The 12092-nt window shown below is 41.1% G+C and overlaps 1 protein-coding gene across 1 annotated transcript in view; it reads left to right on the top strand.

Annotated features, from left to right (window-relative positions):
- The window catches only part of ANTXR1 (ANTXR cell adhesion molecule 1), a 284719-nt gene that overhangs the window by 217245 nt on the left and 55382 nt on the right, over positions 1 to 12092 (top strand). The gene's annotated exons all lie outside the window — the stretch shown is intronic.

Raw genomic sequence — 12092 nt, 5'->3', positions numbered from 1 at the left:
TTCCAAAAAAGATCTCTAAACTCAGCTGCCTAGAAACGACTATAAACGACCCCGTGTACATGTACTGATAAGATAACATAGAGGAAAGTTCAGGAGCAGTTGAAAAAAATGCCCAACTGCTCCTAAACGTCCATTTAGCAGCAGCAGTGTACATGAGGCCCAAATGGTTCAAACAAAGCAAAATTTAGATTTTGGAGTGGCCTAGTCAAAGTACGGACTTAAATCCAATTGAGATGCTGTATCATGACCTTACACAGGCCGTTCATGCTGGAAAACCCTCCAATGTGGCTGAATTAAAACAATTCTGCAAAGAAGAGTGGGCCAAAATTGCTCTACAGCAATGTGAAAGACTCATTGCCAGTTATCGCAAACGATTGATTGCAATTGTTGCCACCAAGGGTGGCACAATCAGTTATTAGGTTTAGAGGGCAATTACTTTTTCACCTAAAGGTAGGCAGGTTTGGACAGCTTTTTTGCCTTAACAAATTAAACCATCATTTTGTATTTACTCAACATTGTCATTTACTGACAAATATGCAAAAAAATAAAAAAATCAGAAAGGGGGCAAATACTTTTTCACAGCATTACGCAAGCAAATACAATATGGCCAGTGGCATATGCTGAATGAACCTACCTGATTTCTAAAACAATTGAATCAACTTTCTCTTCCAGGATTGGACATAGCATTATGTCTGCAAAAATAAACATATGTGACAGATAGTAAGGAAATTACAGTTTATGGAACTGAGAATGCCAGGCCAGAGTGTTCACATGAAGCAGCAAATTGTTTTCTCTGAACACCAGATTACTGGCACCAAGTGTAGCTGCAGAATAATAGACCAATCCATCATTGGTGGAATGATCTTTTATTGTACAGCCATACCAGGATGAAAAACATAAGCACCGTGCTCAGTACATTGTAGGATCAGTATAAATTTACATTTTGTCTGGACTGTGTGTCATTTTTCTGTAAATAAATGGCCAGCATTAGGGGTCCAGCTGCTGTATCTCTGCGGATCTGGCCACTGGCCTTCCAGTTTTGTTTGCTACATCTTGGCTTTGTACTGAATTAAATACAGTTAGTTTGATGTGCAGCCTCTCCCTTCCTCAAGCTGCCTTAATAAGTTCTCCTTTTTTTCTATAGAAGTAAAATTGATTTAAAAATGAAGTGTAGAATATTGCAGCCTATTTTGTGTTATAAGTTTTATTATAGATTATTGCTACATTTAACTACTAGAATTAGGAGAAGATAACATGCCTTCAAGAATTTCTCCAGAGCCCCAACGAATAGCCATTACCTTCATGTAATAAGTCACATCAGATTTTAGCAGACTCTCAAATTAGACATGGTTATTTGTATTGGGTTCTATATGTTGGATGCTGAAGGCATTTTTAATGAAATGTCCATGACAAGGATGCCTCAGACCTGCAGCATGGTTTTGTTTGATATGAACCACATGTTTCCCATTGTTGACATTAAGCTCAGCCTCTCTAGACTGCAGCTTGGCAGCGGACTTTGGATCATGTGAATCTCAAATGTGTTTTCGCTTCCTTGGAAACATAAGCACAAGATGTTATGGACAGTCCTGGCTATGGAGCCAAGATGCAGTTAAGGAACGTCCCAAAACTTTTCAGAAACAGCAAGATTCTTCAATGATGGAAATGTTTACAGCTTGGCAGACTCTCTTTGTAGATTAAAGGGCATCTTCATATTTCAGAAGAGTTCATTTATATTAATTGATATAGGTTAGTAACTAAATTAGGAGCATATTTTGCTACATACCCCTCCTGATTCCATAGGGTGCATTCGATGCTTAATCAAACAGGTTGAGAGAGATACTAGAATGTGTTCCAGCAAATTAAAGTAAAGCTTTAGTCTAAAGAAATAAATAGATTTTTCATTTACTTTGCTTTACTTTTAGATGGCATGGGGAATGAATAAACCAGTAGTCAGGGTCTGTGGTTACTTGTATGTATGGTATGTGGATAATTGTTTTAGCGATAAGCACTGTTGCGTGTGCTTTTGGAGTCTTTTGCAGCAAAATGATTAAAAACAAATTAAAGCCTTCTTTGCAAAGAAAGCAATTAATACTTTCCTGTCCCATTGCTCATGCCAAACTCAGTTGCTTAAAGATCCATTCTTGCTGGAAAATGTTCAGCATTCAATACTTCCAGAAGTGTCAGATGCTGGAATTCCCTACTACATTCTGCGGCTTCCTTTGCTGGACCCCACATTACTATAGAATACAGTTGTGAGGTAGAGGCTGGCAGATGAACTACAGTGTGCAGTGGGGGACCAGGCATCCAAAGCGGGGGGGGCAGCTGAAGATCTTTCAGCAAGCTTAGATCTTCTGTGCACCCAAGTTTGGCAGTGCTTGCAACAGGACAAACAAGTATTAACTGCTTTCTTTGCTGTTATGGCTTTATTTTTCTTTTTTTTCAAATAGCAAAAGTTACACCAAAGTAAACTAGCCACAAGGACACTTAAACAATGCTGGTCATATAACAAATACATCAGAAGGTACTGTGGTTGAACGTTAGTGCAATGGTGTTGATTTACTAAAACTGCTTGGTGCAAAATTTGTTGCATCTCTGCATAAAAATCAGCTTCCAGGATTTATTGCCAAAGCTTAACCACTTCCCGCCCCGGCCGTCATTCTGCTATAGGCCGGGCAGGAAGTGGTTCTGTTATCCTGACTGGGCTCATATGACGTCCAGCAGGATAACATGCCGGCGCGCATCTGGAGGGGCATGCAGTTCGGCGATCGGAGGTGCTGTGTATCAGTCTGACACACTGCATCTCCAATCATGGTATGGGGGGGGGGGGTCTATGCTAATAACCAGCACATTGAGTATCAGCACAGCCCCTATGAGATGTGCCCATCAGCTTCCAATCAGTGCCCATCAGCTGCCAATCAGTGCCCCATCAATAACGGCTGTCAGTGCCAATGAAAGTGCCAATCAGTGTCCACCACAGTGAGAATCAGTACCCACCACAGTGCCAATCAGTGCCCATCACAGTGCCAATCAGTGCCCAGCAGTAATACCTGCCAGAACTTCATCAGTACCTCATCATCAGTGCTGCCCATCAGTGCCAACTGTCAGTGCCAATCAGTACCGCCTATCAGTACCAATCAGTGCCGCCTGTCAGTGCCAATCACAGCCCCTGTCAGTGCCCATCACAGCCACCTGTCAGTGCCTATAAGTTCCACCCATCAGTGCCCATCAGTGCTGCATATCAGTGCCGCCTATCAGTGCCCATCAATTCTACATATCAGTGCCTCCTCATCAGTACCCATCAGTGCCACCTTATTAGTGCCCATCAGTGAAGGAGAACACAAAATTTTAGAACCGACAACCGAAAAAAATATTTTTTTCAAAAATTTGTGTACTTTTTAGTTTGTTTAGCAAAAAATAAAAATCCCAGTGGTGATCAAATACCAGCAAAAGAAAGCTCTATTTGTGGGAAGAAAATGATAAAAATCTAGTTTGGGTGCAGTGTTGCATGACTGTGCAATTGTCATTCAAAGTGAAAGTGAAAGCACTGAAAGCTGAAAATTGTCCTGGGCAGGAAGGGGCGAAAGTGCCCGGTATTGAAGTGGTTAATTAAACAAGCTGAAATGAGAAGCTGATTGGCTACCTGCACTAGATTTTGCACTCTCCCGTATTAGTAAATCAAACCCAATGTGTTGTAATCACTAGGGATGAGCCGAACACCCCCCGGTTCGGTTCGCACCAGAACATGCGAACAGGCAAAAAATTTGTGCGAACATGCGAACCACCGTTAAAGTCTATGAGACACGAACATGAAAAATCAAAAGTGCTAATTTTAATGGCTTATATGCAAGTTATTGCCATAAAAAGTGTATGGAGACCCGGGTACTGCCCCAGGGGACATGTATCAATGCAAAGAAAAGTTTTAAAAAACGACCGCTTTTCCAGGAGCAGTGATTTTAAGAATGTTTAAAGTGAAACAATAAAAATTAAATATTCCTTTAAGTATCATGCCTGGAGGGGTCCCCTTAGTTTGCCTGTAAAGTAGCGCATCTGTCTCGTGTTTTTACGGTCCCGCAGCAAAATTACATTTCTAAATGGAAATATGTCATTTAAACTTGCTTGCGGCTGTAATGTATTGCCGGCTCCCGGTAATCTACATAAAAATCAAGGAAAAACACGGCGTGGGTCTCCCCCCCAGGCCCTTTGGCTGTTATAAAGGCAAGGGCAGGGCCACCCGCTGATATAACCGGATGACCCCACCCCCTTTGAGCGCACATGACATCAGAAGGAGCAGGGTCACTTGGTTACATCTCCGGGACGCTTCCCATCTGTCACACTTTGAATGACAATTGCGCAGTCATGCTACACTGTAACCATGTGAAATTTTTATAATTTTATTCACACAAATAGAGCTTTCTTTTGATGGTATTTAAATCACTCCTGGATTTTTAATTTTTTTCCTAAAAAAAGACCAAAAATTTTGAAAAAAAAAAAGTTTTTCTTATGCCGTGTACACACGGGCGGACTTTTCGACCAAACTCGTCTGCCAGAACGAATCCGTCAGACAATCCGAGTGTGGGCTTCATCGGACTTCCGACGGACCTTTTCGGTTGAAAATCAGACGGACTTTAGATTTGAAACATGTTTCAGATCTTTCCGATGGATTCGAGTCTGGTCGAAAAATCCGTTCGTCTGTATGCTAGTCCGATGGACGAAAACCGACGCTAGGGCAGCTATTGGCTACTGGCTACTGGCTATCAACTTCCTCATTTTAGTCCGGTCAGACGTCATCACGTGCGAATCCGTCGGACTTTAGTGTGATCATGTGTAGCCAAGTCCGTTCGTGCGAAAGTCTGTCGGAAGTCCGTCAAAAGTCCGTTGAAAGTCCGTCGGAAAGACCGTCAGACCTTTGATGCCGAAAAGTCCGTGTGTACACAGGATTAGTTTCTGTCAGTAAATTTTGTAAATAAGTAATTTTTCTCCTTCACTGATGGGCGCTGATGAGGCAGCACTGATGGGCACTGATAGGCTGCACTGATGGGCACTGATGAGGTGGCACTTATGGGCACTGATGAGGAGGCACGAATATACCGCACTTATGGGCACTGATAGGTGATACTGATATGTGGCACTGATGAGCACTGATACTTGCTACCACTGATGGGTGGCACTTGTGGGCACTGGGCACAGATAGGCAGCACTGGTGGGCAACACTGATAGGCACTGATTGCTGGCACTTGTGGGCACTGATTGCTGGAACTTGTGGGCACAGATTGGTACCAATTGTGGGCACTGGTTAACACTGATTGCTGGCAGTGGCATCAGTGGCATTGCTGTTATTTATTTGTAATCAGGTCACTGATTATCAGTGCCCAGATTACATTCCTAGATGTCCTCTGTGAGGAGATGCCGCTAATCGGCTCTCCTCTCCTCACATTCTGTCAGTGTGAGGCGTAGAGCGCCAATTACCGGCATCTCCGTGTTTACATGTGACCCGCTGTGATTGGACACAGCGGATCACATGGTTAAAGAGCCGCAATCAGTGCACGAGAGCGGTCGTTCTGGGAGGCCGTCGCATGACGTCCACCCAGAACGAGAGCTGTGCCGCCCAGCCATCATTTGACGGCCGGCGGGCGGGGTGTGGTTAATAAAGGAATTGTCAAAAACTGTCTTTTGTGGTTTTTACATTTTGACACTTTTTTTGGTGAATGGGTAGTGGTACAATGTACCCCATACACATTCACATAGGGGGGCCAGGATCTGGGACCTCCACAACCACCGGGCAAGAGTTATGGGGATGAGACCCTTGTCCCCATCAACATGGGGACAAGGTGCTTTGGGGGGGACCCCAAAGCACCCTCTCCATGTTGAGGGCAAGCGGCTCGCCCCCCCCCCCATCCTGACCTGCCAGGTTGCTTGCTCAGATAAGGGTCTGGATTTTGGGGGAACCCCCACGCCTTTTTTTTTTTACATTTTGTCGCAGAGTTCCCCCTAAAGGGCCTGGTATGGATTTTGGGGGGACCCCCACGCCATTTTTTTTTTATTGGCGTGGGGTTCCCCTTAAAATCTATCCTTAAAATCCATACCGAACCTGAAAGGCCTGGTATGTATTTTGGGGGGGACCCCACTCCTTTTTTTAAAAAATTTTGGCATGGGGTTCCCCCAAACCACTTCAATAAACTGTGTTATATATACTACACTGCCTACACTGACTGAATATAGAGTCTACACTGAATATCTAGTCTACACTAAATGCAGAGTATATATATATATATATATATTAAATACACTGCCTGCTCACCACTAACTAACCTGCCTGCCTAATCTAGCTCAATCTATCTCCGTCCACACACTATACACGGCCGCTATGTAAGCAGCCTTATATGTTGCAGGGCATGTTTGGCCAAAGGCACCCTGCCTTTGGCTAATTATGGCTCTCGCAGCAGAGTGCGCTGTGATTGGCCAAAGCATGCAGGTCAGGTGCATACTTTGGCCAATCACCAGACGCCAATACACTGCGTTCTCGCAGTGCATTATGGGGTGTTCTGTGGTGCTTGAATTTCCCACGAACGGCCCATATGTTCGGTTTGTTTGCGAGCAAACGAACACCAGTTGTTTGAGTCTCGAACCGTGGGCTCATCCCTAGTAACCACATAGAAAATGATGCCATATGTAAATATTCAGAATTTTTCTCTATTGATGACATCACAGCCTATGCCCTCCCCTACAGGCTCTGAACGTCAAAAGTCTTTCAGCATTCCTATATGCAAGCTGCATTAAGGCAGCAAAATCTATTTGAATGGCATTTTAACAAGCCTTTCAAAAACGAACATACAAATCCTCTGGCAATGTAGCACAACACAGCCCATCACAGCACATTCACATCTGTGCTCTGTGGTCCACTGAAGGCAGGTGTCCTGTATATGTGCATGCATTATTGCACGTTGTGATGTGCACATAGTTGTGAAGGGAGCCAAATATTTTAAGTACATGGATAAGCAAGTCTGGCGTGTAGAAAGTAGTTGGCAATAAGAGTTTTTTTCATAAAAAAAGAGGTTTTCTTGAAACCTAAAATACACATTCAACATTGCTATTTTTAGAACTAATTACTAATTATTAGTATGCTGCTGAACCTGTTTTTAAAAACTTAAAACATATCGAAACGCAAAAACATAAATGCAATTGCAGCTTACCAGTCCGTAGATATGGTGGCTTAATTTATTTTTCCTTTATCCCCACTAGTAAAAATGGGTAGACACTCATGGGTTCAACCAGCAGATTGAATGAAAAAAAAAAAAATCCGCAAAAACAATGTGGCTGAAGGGATCTCCCCCTATAAACTATTGTATTCTGACAGTGGGGACATGCAGATGATGGGTACTCGTGAAACCTTGTGTTGCCAGGAAGCCGTACCACTTCACTGACTGTACTGAGCTAGACTAGTTATTAGGTGACTCACTGATTGCTGCTGGTCAGGCTCATTAGTTAAATTCATCACTATCATTTTTTCCTATACTTTTATTAGTCACTGAGTTTCGCACCTGTTTTCTATCTATGAACCAATATAGTGGAAACATCAAGGAAACCAAATCTGGAAGAGATAAATAGGAAATGTTATAGTTTTGCAACCATATTGTTGCAGACATCAGACCAATGACCGTCTTTTGAAGAGTGACCCAATGTTTCCTTATTTTCATTGCCTGAAAAGTTATTTGCTGACTTTCTTTTCTATTCCTTTTAATTTTCTTAAAATCTGCTGTTAGTCACTTGAGGTGCAATATTTTCTTGTGTTGCAATACTTTGGGGGTAGAGACTAGTGGCAACTTTACAGTATACTGTACATTTATATAAAACATTTACAGCACAGTGAGCCATCATAGACTTGTAAAGGGTCATATTCCAAGACTGACAAATACTTGGGGGGCACACCGTAACAATGCATTACATTAAAGATGGTGCTGCTATAAGACCATAAAAACAGAACAAAAGATTATATCGCGCACATACAAAAATGACATTTAAATCCTGCAAGGCTATTTAAAGCACCTGAACATATTAAGCAAATAAGCAAAAATATGGGGATTTGGTCACACCATATGGCCATACAGTGCTTAAGCTCACTACTGCGCCAAAGTACCCAATTTTCAGTGGGTTCTACACTATTCATAGAATGAAAGATCCCACTTCTCAACCATAGGAGAGATACACTCCTCTTTATGGGAAAACTAAAAGGTCTCCTCCTACAACTCAGGTGGACACTAATTAGAAGTACTCCAAGACTGGAGACATTTGGATTACAGAGCTATACAAGTCTTTGCAGAGCCAGATTCAAGATAGTCAGGGCCCTAGGAAGACCACTATTATGAATTCCCCCACCTTCCCTGTTCACATATTCCAATAATATGAGAAAAATGACAAGAAATTGTTTTCACCTCAAAGTAATCTTCTATATTACTATTTCATTCTGTTTTAAAACAATTTAATTTATTGTAAACTATTTCATCTTCTGTAGTTTCCAATATACGCTAATAGACTGCAAGCTCTTCCACCACCTGAACTTTCCCTTATACCCGAATAGATTGTGAGCTATTCCACTTTCTACATCCTTCATCATACCCTAATAAATTGTAGTCTTATGCCCCGTACACACGGTCGGACTTTGTTCGGACATTCCGACAACAAAATCCATGGATTTTTTCCGACGGATGTTGGCTCAAACTTGTCTTGCATACACACGGTCACACAAAGTTGTCGGAAAATCCGATCGTTCTAAACGCGGTGACGTAAAACACGTACGTCGGGACTATAAACGGGGCAGTGGCCAATAGCTTTCGTCTCTTAATTTATTCTGAGCATGCATGGCACTTTGTCCGTTGGATTTGTGTACACACGATCGGAATTTCCAACAACGGATTTTGTTGTCGGAAAATTTTATAGCCTGCTCTCAAACTTTGTGTGTTGGAAAATCCGATGGAAAATGTCCGATGGAGCCCACACATTTTCCATCGGAAAATCCGACCGTGTGTACGGGGCATTACACCTGTATTCCTTTTTATTAGGAATGTAAACTATTTCATGCTCACGATCTCAGCAGTGGTAGCAAACAGTGACTTGATCCAAATGACATACTGCAGATTGTAGAAATGCTTTATCAATAATGTCTGCAGATTTGACAAAATGAACATTGAGATACACTATATTACCAAAAGTATCGGGACGCCATTCCTTTACACACTGAATGAATGAATTTTAATGGCTTCTCAGTCTTAGTCCGTAGGGTTCAATATTGAGTTGACCCACCCTTTTACAGCTATAACAGCTTCAACACTTCTGGGAAGGCTGTCCACAAGGTTGAGGATAAATTATTCTATGGTAACAGAGGTCAGTGAGAGCTTGCTTTTTAAAGTAAAACTATAGGCATGTTTTGCTTTCATTTTGGATAGAGTAAGGGAGCGTTATGACCCCTGTCAGTTTCTTTTTTTTGCCATCTATGGGGGATTTATCTTCACTTCCTGTCCTATGCCAAAAAAGGAACTGAGAGGAAATCCCTGCAAATTAGGAAAATCCCTTGGGGCCCCCCAGATCACCAAAACTAGTGTGCCCATTAGAAGATTTCCCCTCTATTACTTTTCTGGGGACAACCCAAAATGTGGGATTTTCTTTTACTTTCACTTTCAATGATAGTGGTAAACAGAACAAATATAGAAAGTGAACCTCTCCAATGAGGAAACAGTGTAAAAACGTAGCATTGTGACATATATCACCCTCCAGTAAAACATCAGTATTGCTTGGGTAACCTATATCAGATTACTGCTTGAAATTGTTGAAACATTTTAAAGGAAATATCACTGCCGATTTTGGCTGTTTTAAAAGCTCCTCTGGGCAATTACTTTACTCATTTTTGCCATATTACAACAAAAAAAAACTAAGCACAATTTATTTTGCATATAACTTTGCCAGTTTGAAAAATTGTCAGAACTTCTGCCACTGTTTTGCCAGAAGTTTCACCGACCACCCAAATCCAGGCGTAACCCATTATTATGAAGAAACAACAGCTGGAAAAGGAACTTTTTTCTCTAATTTGGCTTTTTTTTCTTCAGCAATTGTTGTAATCATTCTGGTTGCCTATTGTTATCATTGTTGTAACATTTCATTTCAAAGTTTTATAATCTAAAGAAAAATTTTGCAGCACGATAAGGCAGTCTGCTGCAAAATGAAAAGCAATGTTTTTTCCAATGTTTAAAAAAAGGAATGTTTGAGGTCTATTTCAAGGCTCCAGTAAACAATAATAAAAGGGTTGCCAATGTTTGATTATCTGGCTGTCTCCTTGCAGCTTAAAAAGCAGAACAGAAACATCATAACAACAATACAATTGGATGTTCGAGCATTGTTGCATTGTTTTAAAACAGCATGGCGTACACGGTTATTCCTATTTAAAGAGATACTAATCAAAAATATTGTGGCACAGGTATAAAGTGCCTAAAGAGGCCTGCATATACACGCAACAGCCTGTAAATTTTCTGTTTTAATAGCAACGCTCCGAGCCATTATGACAAGCAAACCTTAAGGACTTTCTGAAAGTCCTGAAGCTTGCCCGCCCCTTGTCATCTTGTGCAAATTTCTATTCGCCAGTGAAACAGTCCATCATAGTACAGAACAAATAGGAATGCATGGCGGCAAGGCTTAGCAGAAAGCTTCAACGTGCAGCTCTAGGTGTCTGCACTTTATACTTCCATTTTTTTATTTCACGTTAGAGTCTCTTTAAAGGGTTGTTCCTCTTTCAGAAAGGAAGTAAAAACTTGTGGTTGGTCTTCCCACTCAGAACCCCTGAATGGTTTATCAATGGAACAAGAGCAGAGAGGAAAGTTTCCAATGGGGACACCTGTCCTAGTGAGAAGATAGGATTTCCCCTCTCTCCTACTGTTTTGTTATTAGGACAGGAAGTGGAAGAGGAAAGTTTTCTAAATGGGACAGAGACAAAGAAAAAAATAACACGACAACACTCCCTACTATAACCAATAAAAAAAAACATGTTTTAATTAAATTTATTTACAGTACACATTTACCATATATAGGAAGCTGTTCAAAGAAATGAATAGTAAACCCAAGCCAAAAGTAATAAAGGTTGAAAATGTATGGTTCTTGGTACCCTACATACAAAGAATTATATAAATAGCCCATATCTTATTGAGGCATTGTTTCACTTTTTGATTGACAAGGTTTCAGCATTTTATGGCCGTCAGCTGGCAATAGCCTAATCAATATCTTGCCACAGTCAAATCCAGTTCCTTAAAAGGAGACAAACTGCCCTATGATTTGGGACAAATAGCAGCCTTATCAGCCGTATTCAAATTCTTCTTAAGTGAGAAATCTTAAATATAGTAACCTTTAGCAACCAATCAGAACTAATTCTGTTAAAGATCAGGTTGGATTCTGACTATGGATTACTGTACATAAGAACTCTTTAATGAATAAGGCAAATTATAAAATGCTAAGATGTGACTGAACCCTATGGGGGAGTTTATCAAAACTGGAACAGCTGTGAATGGTAACCAATCTGCTTTATCTTGTTAACTTAAGTTTTGAAAATGAAAGTTGGTTGGTTGCCATGCACAACTGTCCAGACTCTGGCTTCTCCGGTTTTGTAAATTCCCCTTCATGGGTTCTACTCATACAGCAATGAAAACTTGACAAGGGGTTGAACCTTTCACAACACTAACCAAGACTTAAAAAAAACAAAACAATAACTTAGACTTCTGCCTTCCATCGCATCTACAGTACAACACATCTAGAACTATATTATGCTGACTCTGCCATGTTGTTCTTGTTGGTTTCTCCTTATCATCTTATGCAGAATCTAGCAGGCATATGTGACATGACACCATTGCTTGGTCTTAGGCAAAGCTAATTAAGTTATGATAATAATGGTCAGCTGGAGATAATGGTCAGCTTCGCAATTTCTTACTCCCACAAAGCTATAAGGTCTTTTAAACACTATTAAAGCTGGCAGGTCAGTCAAACCGCTGAAGTTCATCTAAAACCCTACAACTGCTTTTGGATGGGATTAATCTTTGTTTATCATATTTAATTCTGAT

The sequence above is a fragment of the Aquarana catesbeiana genome, linkage group LG03 (genome assembly GCF_042186555.1).
Source record: "Aquarana catesbeiana isolate 2022-GZ linkage group LG03, ASM4218655v1, whole genome shotgun sequence".
NCBI lineage: Eukaryota > Metazoa > Chordata > Amphibia > Anura > Ranidae > Aquarana > Aquarana catesbeiana.
Note: the sequence above shows the minus strand (reverse complement) of the source record. Positions and strands in the feature narration are given on the sequence as shown.